This window comes from Chenopodium album, chromosome 4 (assembly GCF_948465745.1).
Source record: "Chenopodium album chromosome 4, dcCheAlbu1.1, whole genome shotgun sequence".
NCBI classification, from domain to species: domain Eukaryota; kingdom Viridiplantae; phylum Streptophyta; class Magnoliopsida; order Caryophyllales; family Amaranthaceae; genus Chenopodium; species Chenopodium album.
This window is the reverse complement of record NC_137837.1, coordinates 68,157,214-68,171,820: the sequence shown is the minus strand read 5'-3', so window position 1 is coordinate 68,171,820 and position 14,607 is coordinate 68,157,214.

The window sequence follows — 14,607 nt, the reverse complement described above, 5'->3', positions numbered from 1 at the left end:
AGTAGTCGTTGCTTCATATCCCTAGACAAGGAAGGTGGGACCTTTTGGGTAAAAACTTCCCGTAAAGGTCTAGCACACCAATAATAGTCAAATCTCTCTCCATCCTGTGAAACAGGAAATTCATATGGACGACGAAGATCACCAGATGGAACAGTTTGAGCAAGACCATATTATCTTCTCACCCTGGAAGGGTAATAAAAATTCAATGACAAGATAGGATGACGACAAAAAGGTTGGCTATTGACACCAACCATCTTCTCAATTTTCCACCAAGGAACGACCCACTTGATGGTAAAATCACAAGTTTCAAAGATCCTACTCCACTCCCGGTGGCCTATCTTTATGGAAAAGCGTTTCTTCCGTCTCACAAAGCAATTCGGTGTATAGTTATAAACATTGTCAGGAGGGCTAATTAATTCAAGCCTCTCCATTAGCCACATCTGCAAAAAAATTCAATGCAAAAAAAATTATTAATACTATACAAATTTAAATATATTTTATTTTTGTAATTAAAAGTATTGATTTTCTACCTGTAATAATATTGGAGAACCTCGAAAAGGTGCTTTTGGATTTTGTTTTAATTCATCTAAACCAAGCATGGTTTTTCCAACGATCAAAGGAATTGGATTTCTACTTGATTCAATTTTCTCCATAACAGATCCTAAAATAGCTTAGCCCTCATGACTATTACCACTAGTGAGCAGATATCGGTTTAACATGCAAAAAAGGAAGGTTCTCTTCCTATAAACATGTAAAGATTCGGAGTGTGGTATGTCAAAATAAAAACGTGCAAATTCCCTCATATAAACTACGTTCCCATGCACTATATCTTTCAAGTCCTTATCCTTAAGGTTAAGGAAACGCTCAAAATCTTTGTAATAATACTCGCTTACTTAAGGAATTACCGCAAGATTTAGGGAAGGGAAGCCTAGAATGGCACCAAATTCTTCTGGTAAAGGACAAATTTCATCATAATCAAGTCTAAAGCAATGAGTATCTGAATCCCAATACTCCAAAGCGGTATGAATAAAGTCCATGTCAAGATCTACCCCCTTTATACCATATATACCCCCCAAGTGAAAAAAAGTCAAGCTCTTTTCTCTCCTTAGCAGTCAGAGACCAGCACCACTCATGAGTGAAATTGCTAAAACTCTTAGACATGATTAAGAAATAAAAGTTAGAACTATTTTTTATTTGTTCGACTATACATAATCGACAAATTTGGGGGCTATTTGTGCAAAAAATTGGCAAAATCGAATCCTGCTAGGATTCGGAAAATAGGTCCAGCGCCATGTGACAGAAATCACACATTGCATGATGCCTGTCGCGTCGCGACAGCTAGGTGTGTATCACACCAGCCTCGCACACTACGCTAACCGATTTTTGTTCGACTTTCACTCAGTTTTGTACTACAATTTTATGGTTTTTACCCTTTTTTCAAAGCCTCATCCACTCAAATATGACCTTATTGCAAATACTTATGCCATATTTGACTGTCTCGAGTTTAATTAAATTTAAGCTTATTAAAGACAAACTCGATTATTTTTTTCCTTTTTTCCTTTTTGGGGGAGAAAGTCGGAGACCCTCCATTGCTAATAAAAATGACAAAAAAAATTTGCACAAAAATTAGTCATAATTTTCACACTTACATAAACAATAAAATGAAAAATAAAAAAATGCAAAGCTAAAAATAAACATAAATATATATATGAAAGTGATGAGTAAAATAAGCAAAGTCCTACAAAGTCAAAATAAATACAAGTACATCTATGATGGTGGACCCTGCAAATGTGAAGGAACATCACACATGTCAAAAATTGTGCAGTCCGAGGGGTCAAGCCTGATCAGAAGGAGCCGGAATTGAGAGAGTAGGGCCAGCCCATCCAGGCTCACCCTGCTGCTGCACTCCCAAATGCTGAGGCTACTGCGATGACGAGCCAACCTCGTACGTCCCACCACCCGCTGAAGGAGATGACGTCGTGCCTCCTTGGCTGGTCAGCCTCCCTGATGCACCCTTAGACGAAGAGCCGGAACCCTCTAGTTTGGCAATACGGTCTGACTTTTCTCGACCGCCTTGACTCCCAATCGAGATACGACGATGCCTCGAGTCAAACCCCGACCTCTCACTCATAGCCTCGGGCCTCGTACAAGTGCGCGTCGGAGGAATAGCTTGAAATAGAAAACGAAAACTAAGTCAAGTATAGAAAGACAAATATAAACATAAGAGGAGGTTAAGAGAAATACCTTCATGTCGTCAACACCGCGACGACACATAGCTCGATGGCTCAACCTCATGAGTTGATAACGGAAGGTGTCCATGCCTCTCACCATCCTTGCCAGCACCTCACGAGAAAACTGTCTCAGACACAAAGTCAGAAATAATCAAAGCATATATGCAAATGAGATAACAAATAAAGTGACTTACCGAAGTCAGGTGTCGAGGTATCGACTCCTCTATGAAGCATAATGGCTCGGTATCCAGGGGAATCATCTCCTCGACAGGACCCGAAGTGCCCTGGTAGACGATGGATACCGGCGGAGGCACGAACTCTCTAGTCGAAGCCAGTCAAGTTAAACCTGAATAATTAGGATTGGCTCGGGGGATATCAAATGAATAAATGAAAAGTACAAAATATACCTCTATCGGCTCTAGCAAGCAAGGTGGTGGGGCCAAACGCGGTAAAAGCCAATCCCCATAACTACGGTTCGGATGGATATGACTCCGCCTGTAATCCCCTGTATTTTTAAAATATTTTATTAATGAAATTTTATTTTATTTATAATATTTATTTGTTATTTTTCGGAATTTAATTTCAAAATTTTCAAATTATTAATCTGGGTCGAAAATTATTTGAACAAATTATTTTATACAACTTTACTCTACAATTTATGTCCAATCAAACCAGCCTAACCCATTTGTTTACTTAATTGACCCATTATTTATATGAGGCCCAATCTTCCTTTTTACCCCACAATAATTCTCTCCTATAAATACCCCATGAATCTCCAAAAATTTCCCACACAAAAAGGTTAGTCTTATTTTCATCCTCCTTTGTTTCATTATTTTGCTTAATGTTAATTTAATTGTTTTAGGTTTTGATTTTAGTATAAAGATTATATTTTTAGTATCAAATTATATTTTGATGGTATAAAGATTATAAATTTCAGATTATATTTATGTTATAAATTTTCATATTTTATGAATTATAAAACTAGGGTTTCAATTTATTGAAAATCATGATTTTAGGGTTTTTATGAACAATTGATTTAGGGCTTTTATAGTAATGATGTTTTGAAATTTTGGTGATTATAACTAATGATTAGTTTAACTTAATTCCATATTATTTTGAACACTTAAATTCATGTTTTAATTTTTAGATTTTCGTTCGTTAATATTAATCCCGTTTTAATCTCAATCAGGTTCTGAACTCATCCGATTTTGATGAAAAAGTAGTGTTTTTCATGTAGAAACAACGTTTTAAGAAAGTGAGTACCACCCTTTCGTGGCCAAATTCAACCTCTAAATATGATTTTCGGGCAGTTTTTGATTTTCACGAAGTTTTTTTATACTTAAAATATTATACTTGAGTCTGTTTAATAAAATTAATTATGTTTAAAGTTAATTAAGCATAAATATATATGTTTTTATTGAAGTTTTAAGTGTTGGAAATAGTTTCTAAGTACTACTTTTGATGTTTTATAAAGAGGGTTTAATCACCCATTAAAAAGGGAGATTATTAGGGGTTTTAAAATAATTTTTAGATTTTTATTAAACTTTAAAATTGCTGTAATTTCATGTATAAGAGTGTATTTTAAGGTTTTTATGAATAAAATTTAAAGAACTATATATAAGCCTTTAATTTTAACTAAAGGGAAGGTTTTAAAGTGTTGTTTGATTTGGATTTTGAAGGTTTTAAAGTAAGTTAGTATTGCTGTAAATTTGATTGATTGGGTATTGATTGAGATGTTATTGTTTGGTTTAGGAGAGGAGAGGAGTTTATTGAAGGTGAAATCTAGTTAGTAAAGTGGCATACCAATTCGTTTATTCAAGGTACGTACAAGTTACAAAACCTTTCTTTTAGGTGCATGTTTAAGGAAGGATCGAGAACTTAGTATCATGTATAGGGATGACTGGGTTAAATTGTTTGGTTATACATTGTGAATTTCATATGATGTGCACTATTTTGTATTGCAAGTATTATTTGTGCTCTAATTATGCAAGGTGCGCTTAGAGGCAAAGGTATGTGATTGGTGTAATGATTAATTTATTACTCATTCATGATTATGCAAACAGGATGAGTAAAGGAAGAATTCAAGTCTTATAAGACGAGGTTAAGGTTTTGGGGTGCCTTATGCACTCAAGGTGTTTATACACCGAGGTAGTAAAGGAATAAATAATAAATGGTGTTTGTCACTAATAAATCAAGATTTGAATTGGAAACTTGCCTTGTTTGATTGAATTGTGTTTGGAATGTTTGTATTGTTATGCATATGAGTCATCACCAAGTCTAAACCTGTAAATCACGTAAAGTGCAAGATGGATGAGAAATAAAACTCTGGATTGGTGCACTTCTGGAGTAATGACAGTCAGGGGTTGGGGTACACGGGGTATTTGCCGTGCACTTTTCTCGAGGCCGTCTGATCTACGAGTCTCTTATTTCAAATACTTTTCAAAATTAGGAGTTAGATGAGATCTCATACTAACTACGGTCACGGAGTCGCGCCCGTGGTCGTTGGATGTTTATTGATGTTTCCGAAAGGAGGCATGGGGTTTTTCTTTTATTGATGTTCCAAATGGAGCATGGGTTGGACAACCTTGTCTATTGCGTAATCCAATGAAATAAATAAATGATTTAGTTAATATCAACTAGTGAAGTCTTAATAAATTTGATAGTTGAGTCATGTGTTGAGTCTATAATTTAATGATGCATGATGATTGATTATTAGTAGCATGTTAGGGATTTCTTAATTTATTTCGCAGCTTGTATGTACTCAGTTTTGCTGATTGCGTGCTTTTGTGTGTGTCTTTCTTTGGTCATGGCCTTCGCCTTTCAATGACCCTGTGACGATCCAATTTTTTACACTTGTAATATTGGGGAGCAGATTAACCACAGGTTCTTACATCCGCAGCATTCGCATCAGGGTTGTGGGATTTTGAGATGAGAGTTGGTTATTATTCGTAGTTTATTTCTTTTCATAAGTTTGAATTTATTTAAACTCTGGTTTTATTTATTTACTACTTTTGTGGGGTTTTGAATAAGGGCCTTAATGGTTCCAAGTTGTAAGATTTAATTTGGTTTTGGTTATTGGTTTTGAAACTTATTTATAACTGAGTTAGTTTTTCCGCTGCTAATTTCTGATAAAGCCTTAACGTTTGAACACGTGTCGGTAGCACGCCAGTAATTCTCTTGGATTTTGTTCAGGGTATTCACAGGTTTTAAGAGAGAATTATTGGGGTGTTACACCGCCAATCTGTACCCGCTGGCGTCCTAGACTCCCGAGCCCTCGGCCTCGTATGATCGAACATATGTCGTGGAGGGCAAGAAGGAACAATAAGGGACTCTAAAGAGTTTTGAATCACAACTCTCTCACCTAGATATACCACAGCGTCGTATGTCCCCTGAAAATACCGACGCTGGGCAGTGTACAAAACGGCCAATGCAGAAAAGATGAAATTATCTTACGGCCGAAACTGAACATCAGACTCCTACAAAACGAACATCCATAAGTTCAAATCTTACTAAGGGTAATACCAACAAAAAGTGTTAAGAAAACATACCGAGAGAATCAACTCTCGAACACGAGCAGTAGCAGTCTAGTCGTTATGACGGCCTCCCCAACTGGCAACAATGGGGAGCTTTCGAGGCGAAGGCCTCGCTGGTGAAAAAGAAGGGAAGTACTCGTGGAACCAGATCTATAAAACAATGAAGCGTCAGCGAGTGATAGCACCAAAACCTAAGACAAACTTTGGTTAAAGCAAATAAGGTATACCTCTACGCGTCCCTAGAAACTGGAAAGTGTGACTTCCCTATCAAATTTGCGGTGGCGACAAGCAAGTCGCAATCCAAGTAGGAAGTCAGCATAGGCCAAGCTGGCCCAGTCATATGATCCGGCCATACGAAGGTCGCAAAGAGCAGGCAAATAGTAGAGTAGCACACGGTTACTCTTGTCAGGGGAGAAGGTCCCTAACAAAATAATCAAAGCAAAGATGTGCACTCGCTGCTCCAGGGTAGTCGCACCATCCTGAAATGCCTCCGTTAGCATGGTCCGACGAATGCACTGAGCGTTGATCTGCGTCGAGCGAGCCTCTCCACAAGCTCGAACAGCTATAGGGTCGATCAACTCCTCTACCTCCGGAGAGAAAACAGTAATATCGCTATCGAATGGAACCGCATCTGGCCAAAACTCAAGTCCGGTGATCAGAGAGAAGTAAAGGGGAGTGATAGACATCTCATCCCAAGGAAAGTGAAAGGTGTTGGTGGTGTCCCAAAAGAACTCTATCAAATCTCGAACTAGAGAACGACTTGACATAAAAGAGTACATGGCCCGAGTAGCCTGAAGTAAAGGAGTCAGACCACAAGACTCCTATAGCTCGCGTAACTCATTGTTGTCGCAAAAGTGAAGATCGTACAACGAACCAATGGCCTCGTTGCCTAGTATGTGGCAACGAACATGATTGCCAGTCATCCCGAGCCATACCCACTCCAAGATGTGAAACTTGGGCTCGAAGTAAAGAGTGCGCTCATCCCACTCAGGGAACTCCCCTAGCCTAATGAAAGCTCCCCCATCAATGGGCTCGTCCTCCCGATGAGCCTAGCGAGAACGAGAGCCAGAGCCACGATGTCAAGACATGCTAAATTATGCAAAACAATAGTAAATCAAAGATTCTATAGTGTCTAAGGTTCGCCTAGCCTCATGATACTATGTTTGAACAAAAACAGAGTACGTAGTACTAAAACAAAGCATGATTTTGATTCGAGCAGAAAAAGCATTTTCAAGAAATAAAATAATTTCTTACAATACTATGACAAATATTGTGACAAATTAAGCATGAATAGCTAGCAAGAACATCAAGAACGAGCCACATTGTTCTCACGACCTCAAAAGGGCACAGCAATAGCAAAATGTTCTTTTCTCCGCCAAATCGAGCAAACAAGTCTCACACTCCCAAGGCAATATACATGCATAAAAAACCAAATTCATGGAATAAGATTCAACAAACAAGGAGAATGCGTTAACTCCCTAGCTTGAACCCCACTGTGATCATACACTAAAGTACGGTGGCGTCCAAAAGGAAAAGAAGATAGAGCAAAAGAGTCGCTAACAAGTTTTAGGAACTTGTAAACCATTCACAGGGTGAAGGTTACACCCCTTAACGATCCAAGAGATCGTCAACTCCATAAGGTCTAGAACCAAATAAAGGTTCGGGGATGAAGGTACAAATCCAACCTAAAAGAGATTGAACCTGCCCTAATAATAGGCCTCTACTTTATTCTGATCGTATTCATGTGCGCTTTCTGATTAACATGCAATCAATAGGATTAACCCTAAACCTGTTTATTTATGTTGGTTGAATATAATGCACACATAAACTATTATTGGCGATCACTTGAAATTATAATCACATTAACCCTAAACAAGATTATTAATATCTTATTAAGCGTGATTACAAGTACAAATTCCCTTTAAGCATGCATAAAAGGTGTGATCAAGCAATAACAATGAATAACAAGCAACACAATAATAATTATGACAATAAAATTATAATCATAATAATAATCATCATAGATAAAATAATCATCATCAAAATAATAATAATAACAATATTCATAATCATCATAAATTATAACAATTATAAACATAATCATATTCATATTAATATTAAAGCATAATAACAGCAAGATCCTAGGCATGATACTAACAAGATTAATAACAAACCCTAGCATGTCACTAAGCAATAAAGATCAAATCTTTAGCCCTAACATGATACTAACAATCATAAATATTAGGAAGAGAATAAAAGGCATCGTAACAATCATATTTAATATTAAAATTACCCTAGACATGATACTAGGAATATCATAATAACAATATAAACATGATTTCTACATCATAATATCAATAAAAATCAATTAAAGTACTTACTTTGATGCCTCTTACCTCTTTCTAATACAAAATACACACGTTAGTAACTTCAAGGAAAATAATAAAGCGTAACAATTAAATTAAATAATTGAAAGAGAGATTTGGGACCAAACCCTCAGAAATTAAACCTTTCACGTCTAGGGCGAAGGCAACTTCGAATATGGCTAGGTGTTTCTAGATCTAATGAATGCGGAATTTTGTATGTGAAAACAAAGTTTAGAAAAAGAGAAAGATGAAGAGATGAATGAATTAAGAGAGAATTAGAGAATTAATGATTGCGAAAGAAAACTGATTGTAGGTGAATATTCGTGAGAATTGGTGAATGAAAACGGAGTTTTTAATACGTTATTTATAGAGAAAATCAGCTAAAAAGATAAAATATCAAAACAGAGTATTGGCGCACGAAAAACAGAGCTGGCGCCAGGCGCCAATGGCTAGCACCAGGCGCCAAGCCTGGTTCCAGGCGCCAATGCCTGGAGTCAAGCGCCAAGCCTGTTTTTAACGCGCTTTCGAAAATCAGATAAGTTTGCCGTACTAGAGGATAAAATCATATATTTTCCTCGAAAATGCTATTTGATTTTAATTAAAACTCTGAAAAGTCAACAAAAGTCAATTTATCAATGCTAATTGAATTAGGAATGAAAAGAACCTTCTAGAAGAATCTAGAAGACTAAAACCATTCCTAATTGCATTAGGAATGATAAATCATATTAGGCCCTCCTCAAGATCATTGGGCCGCATATAAAGCTCAAATCGGGCCCAGTTTAGTAAATTGGCCATAACTTCCTCAATATTCATCGGAATTGGGCTTATAATATATCGTTGGAAAGCTCTTGTCAAGCTCCATCCAACTACACTACTATTGGACCCATATCATGGACCAACCAAACTAGATTGGCTGTTTTCTTAAAATAAGTTTTCAAAAACAGAGAGAAGAGAAAAGAAATTAAAACTTATCCGCAACACTAGACTTTCCACACTTTCGCTTCATTCGATTATGATTCGACGTGAAAGGCACTCATCACTGGGTTTGGTTTTGGGGAGACACAAATGGGTGTCTACAGTAAGTTTCGAATTTTTTGAAAATTCGTAAACAAAAGCATGCAAAATTCAGTAAAACCGAGGTGGGTTTGAGTAAAACTTACTTGGATCGGGAAACTAGAGATCGAAAGCTTTGATTTTTAAGAAACATGAGTGAATTTGGTTGAGAAACAAGTGAGAATGAGCAATTCGAACTTTTGAGCAAAATTGAGTAAATGAAAGCAGCCAAGGCAAAATGGAGAAGAACATGGCTTTTATTTCGAAAACCCGACTCTAGCGCCAAACTATGGAAATCACGCAAATCATGATTCATGTCGCATTGCGACAGCTCCTGCGCGCGGCAAAAGCGTGTCAAGCACGCCCTGGCTCTGCGACAAAAGCCTGTGACCCCTATAATGGTTTATGTGGACCTAATGCAACGGCTTTGGGTTCCTTGGTACGCCAGTTAGCCGATGTAAGAAAATTGACATGATTAGTAGTCAGCTCGATTACAATTGCATTAAGTGATCAACCTGGAAACGATCGTCTCACTTAGCTTAAAGCGCCTAAGCATTGGCTCATCACAAGCACCAAGGTAATGTCTCACAAGCAAGCACAAGTGCCAAGGCACCGACCCATTTACAAAATGTGCCGAGGTACTAGCACAGCAAGAAATTACAGCAAAACAAAGAATTAACACAACAAGCATTCCAGCAAAGCATCAATAGATAAAGGATCACAAGGCAACGAGGTCCTCGACGACTTTCACTAGGATGAGAAGGTTGTCAATTAAATAATCGAGTCAAGACACATACGAGATTTTAAAGTAGCAGTCTTCGACGATGTTCCCTAGGATGAGGAAGATTGTCATTTCAAGACTGAAGACAACTACAAGCAGTGGTCTTCGACGATATTCTCTAGGATGAGAAAATTGTCAAAACTGAAGATGGCTAAAAACAGTCACCTACGACGGTGTTCCCTAGGATGTGGAAGATTGTCACAGCAAAGCTAAAGATGGCTACAGGCAGTCATCTTCGACGACGTTCCCTAGGATGTGGAGAGTTGTCACAAACAATCGAGGATAGCTACAAGCAGCGGTCTTCGACGATGGCGTTCAAGAGGCACTATGGAGGTTGTCATAAATGCAGCAACAAAATCGGTTACCTCAGAGACGTGTGCTCAACGGTGCAAGATACGCATTTTTTAACTCTCTTATACGTTTAACTAACACTAGTTTGCAGGTATTGGCGTTACAAGAATGATTTAGGATTGCAGAGCGTTCTGAATCATTCTCCGTCCCTATCGCTACTTTGACTTTTGTTTTCAAAACATACGTTTCTCCAAACTCAATCAAAGTGGGGGATTCTATAGACACTCAAATGTGTCTCCTTAAAAATCAAACCCAGTGATGAATATTTTTCACGTCGCTTGATTATCAAACGAAGTGAAAGTCTTGTGATGCGGTCATGTTAATAAAAATCTTTCTTTCTGTTTTCGAAAATCTTCTCTATTTTATGAAAATAGCTAGTCCAATTTATGGCCCAATGATCTAATGTAGGGTCCATAAATTATTATTCCTAAAATTATTAGGATTGATTTTTATTTTCTAGAATAGTCTAGAAGGTTATTTTGAGTTCTAATGACGTTAGGATTGATAATTATTCTTTTTAGAAAAATAGTGAATTTGATTAGAAATAAAACAAGAGTTTTATTATGATAAAATCTTATTTTAAATTGATAAACACGGAGTTTACTTGTTTAATTATATTAAGAAGAGAATTCCGTACGAAAGCGCGTTTATCTTTTAATCAGCGCCAAACGACAAGGTTGTCGCCAAACGACAGAGCTTGTTGCCAAACGACAGAGCCTGTCGCCATGTGTGATGCTTGTTGTTTCGTGGTGGGCTCAGTCGTTGGCAACAAGGGTCAGTTTTATACCGATTCAAATTCAAATCCTGATTCTATTCTATCATTTTTGGACTATTTTTTTTATAAATAGGGTCGTATATCCCCATTTTCATTCATTGAGAATCATCAAGATTCATCAACAATTCTTATTCTCTCAAGCAATATCTTATTCTTCTATCTTTTTCTAAACCTTTCCATTTTACAAAATTCCGCATTCACAAGTTTTAGACACACCTAGCCAAGTTCGAAGTTTCTTTCACCCTAGACGTGAAAGGTTGATATATTCTGAGGGTTTGGTCCCAAATCTCTATTTCAATTATTTAATTTAATTGTTTGATTTAATATTTTCCTTGAAGTTACTAACGTGTGTATTTTGTTATTAGAAAGAGATACGAGGCATCGAAGTAAGTAATTTAATTACTTTGCTATTCTTTTGATATAGAAATCATGCTTCTATTATATTAGTTCCTAGTATCATGTTAGGATGCTTTTATTGTTTTCTAGTATCATATTTAGGTTGCTTCCTATTCTTTCTTATATCATGTTAGGGTTAAAGCCTTGATCTTTATTGTTTAGTGACATGCTAAGGTTCGTTTGTTATTAATCTTGTTAGTATCATGCCTAGGATCTTGCTAATAATATCATTATGCTTTATTGAATATTATTATGATGATTTGTTTTTATTATGTTGATTTATATATTATTATTGTTATTGCTTGATCACGCCCTCTCTTGCAAGTTTAAAGGGAATTTGTACTTGTAATCATGCTTAATAAGATAATTAATAATCTTGTGTAGACTAATATAATTTTAATTCAATTGATCGCCAATAATAGTTTTGTTTGTGCATTTAATATTCAACCAACATAGATTAAACAAGTTTAGGGTTAACCTATTGATTTTATGTTAGTCAGAAAGCGCACATGAATATGAGAAGAATAAAGTAGAGGCTTATTTTTAGGGCAAGTTCAATCTCTTTTAGATTGGATTTGTACCTTCATCCCCGAATATCCAATCATGGTTCCGACCTATGGAGTTAGCGATCTCATGGATCGTGAAGGGGTGTAACCTTCACCCTGTGAACGGTTTACAAGTTCCTAAAATTTTTTGGCGACTCTTTTGCTCTAGCTTCCTTCCCTTTGGACGCCACCATACTTAAGTGTATGATCATAGTGGGGCTCAATTGCGAGTTACTTGAAATATTCCCTACACACGTTAACTCTTGCCTGATGGAACGAGTTGAGGGTGAGTGGGAAGATGATGAGGAAATCAAATTTAAGACACATGGTTCCTTGCCTTACTCAGTCACCACAATTGTCGTCTAATCTTGTCCCTAGACTGACATGTGCAATGGAATGTGATCCGTATGACTGGTGTAACCTCGTACTCATAAAATTTATGGGTAGTGTCATGAGCTTTTCAAAAAGGTTTTATGCCATAGGCTATGCTGGTGGCAGCGGGGCTTGTTTGTTGTTCATTGTGGTTAGTGAACTGATATCATTCGAAGTATACATTGTGAAATATCATTCTATCTCGCACAAATAATTTACATTTTTGTGCATAGGTTTATTATCTGGACCATTTGAATAGAGGCCCTGCGAAGTGGTCTGTTTATCCAAGGTTGAGTGTATGGGATATGCAAAACATTAGCGATGCTATCAAGGTTGATCATCTCTATGCAAATGGTGATTACGGAAAGTTAGGGGTAAGTAATGATAGATTCATATCACTTGGGTGGTAAGTAATTCTTCATTGATGTCGCAATTAGACTAATTTTTGTGTCCATTCTTAGATGTTGGATGTAGCGTACGAGGAAAAACATCCAAGGGATTCCCGGGACAGTGACGGTCCTTTTACCGGTGCCCATTTCCGGTAAACACTAGTAATCGCAAGTATTGTTCTATACGTTTTTTTTTATATTAATGATTTCTGGTTTGATACATACCCGACTGTCATCAGGTATGTGCTTTTGGATTAGTGGAAACGTCGCATGTGAAGCCTAGGAGGAACCGAATTGCACTGGGGAACCTTGGTTTGCAAAGTGTATCGCTCTTATAAATGGGAATTTCGGTATAGACATAGATATGCCAATTTCAGAGGAAGATCTTCATGATGATTCTACATCTGCAGCTCGTAAGTCTACTCGTAATCTAATGTGGTAGGTTGGATGAGTGAACAGTGTAGTCAGTTAGTTGTGACGTCGTGATTTGATTAGCGGCATTGTACTCTACAAAACCCGAATTATGTTTATTTGATTAGCGGCATTGTACTCTACGAAACAATAATTATTTATTACCCTTTTATAGTCACTGGTTTAATTGAGACTCAATAGTTTGTAGGAGCCTATAAGGCACATCTACTTTCTTATGGGCTAATGTTACCCACTATAGGACCCACGTATTTAAAGCAAATTAAGAAAGATAACTCCTCTTATTTCTAAATTTGCATGTTTGTTTCTAAACAATAGCTAGTGGTTTAATTAATATGATGTCTTGTTGTGTCTACTAAAGAATTTCATAGCCTTGCTAGATGATAAATAGAATGGCTGGTTGTTCTGATTTATTTGTTTAACTGTACCCAAAACAGTCATTTTTGCCAATCCTATTCAAAGACTAAACTACTATACTACAAATTTCAAAACTTGAACATGCCTATCATATACTCAAGTTCATTAACCTTATTATTATGTAACACCACCTTCATGAACCCATAAGTGTTCTGCTCCACCTACCATCTTCATTCCCTTTGTCTTCTACCCTTCTTTAATTAAAATGAGGTTGACACAAGTTGAGAGCAATTAGAAAACACTATGATTGAGTTGCTATGGTTACAATATGAATGTAACTCATTGAATTTGGTAAAGGAACGAATTAGGTAACCTTAACCATTTTGATGGCTTTTAAGCTAACAATTACAGTGCAACATCCAAGCTTTCTTGGAATGTTACAAAGGTGATTAAGTGGAAGGAGGTTTGAAATGAACAGATGGAAGACAAAATGAACAGGCTAGTAAGGCTTCAACTCTAAATGATGTCTTTTTTTTTTTTTTTTTTTTTTTTTTTGCAGGAAGCAAAAGCATTTTGTTAAGCATCCATTACATAACTATGATAATCCTCTAACCAAACTATAAGGTCAGACTACTTATTACAAGCTTTTGCCACAAAATAAGCTAATCAATTTCCAAACGAATTTAAAGAAAAATGACACGAATGATAGAAGGTTAGGATATCATTGACAATTATGACACAAACCTTCTCCAAATAGAAGCTTCAAACATATTAAAACAAAACTACACTGCTTCCATTTGGATATGATTTCTCTAAAACAAATCAAAACCATCCTCTATGCTTTTTCTCCAAAACTAATCAAAACCATCCTCTATGATTTTTCTCCAAAACTAATCTATGTAATCTTAATATTAATTGCCATGAAGGATGACCACTCAAGTCTCAGAATGACCACTCAAGTCTCAAGTCTCAGCATAAACGAAACACCCCAACGCAATGCATCTACACCAACCTGCATCATGACTACTT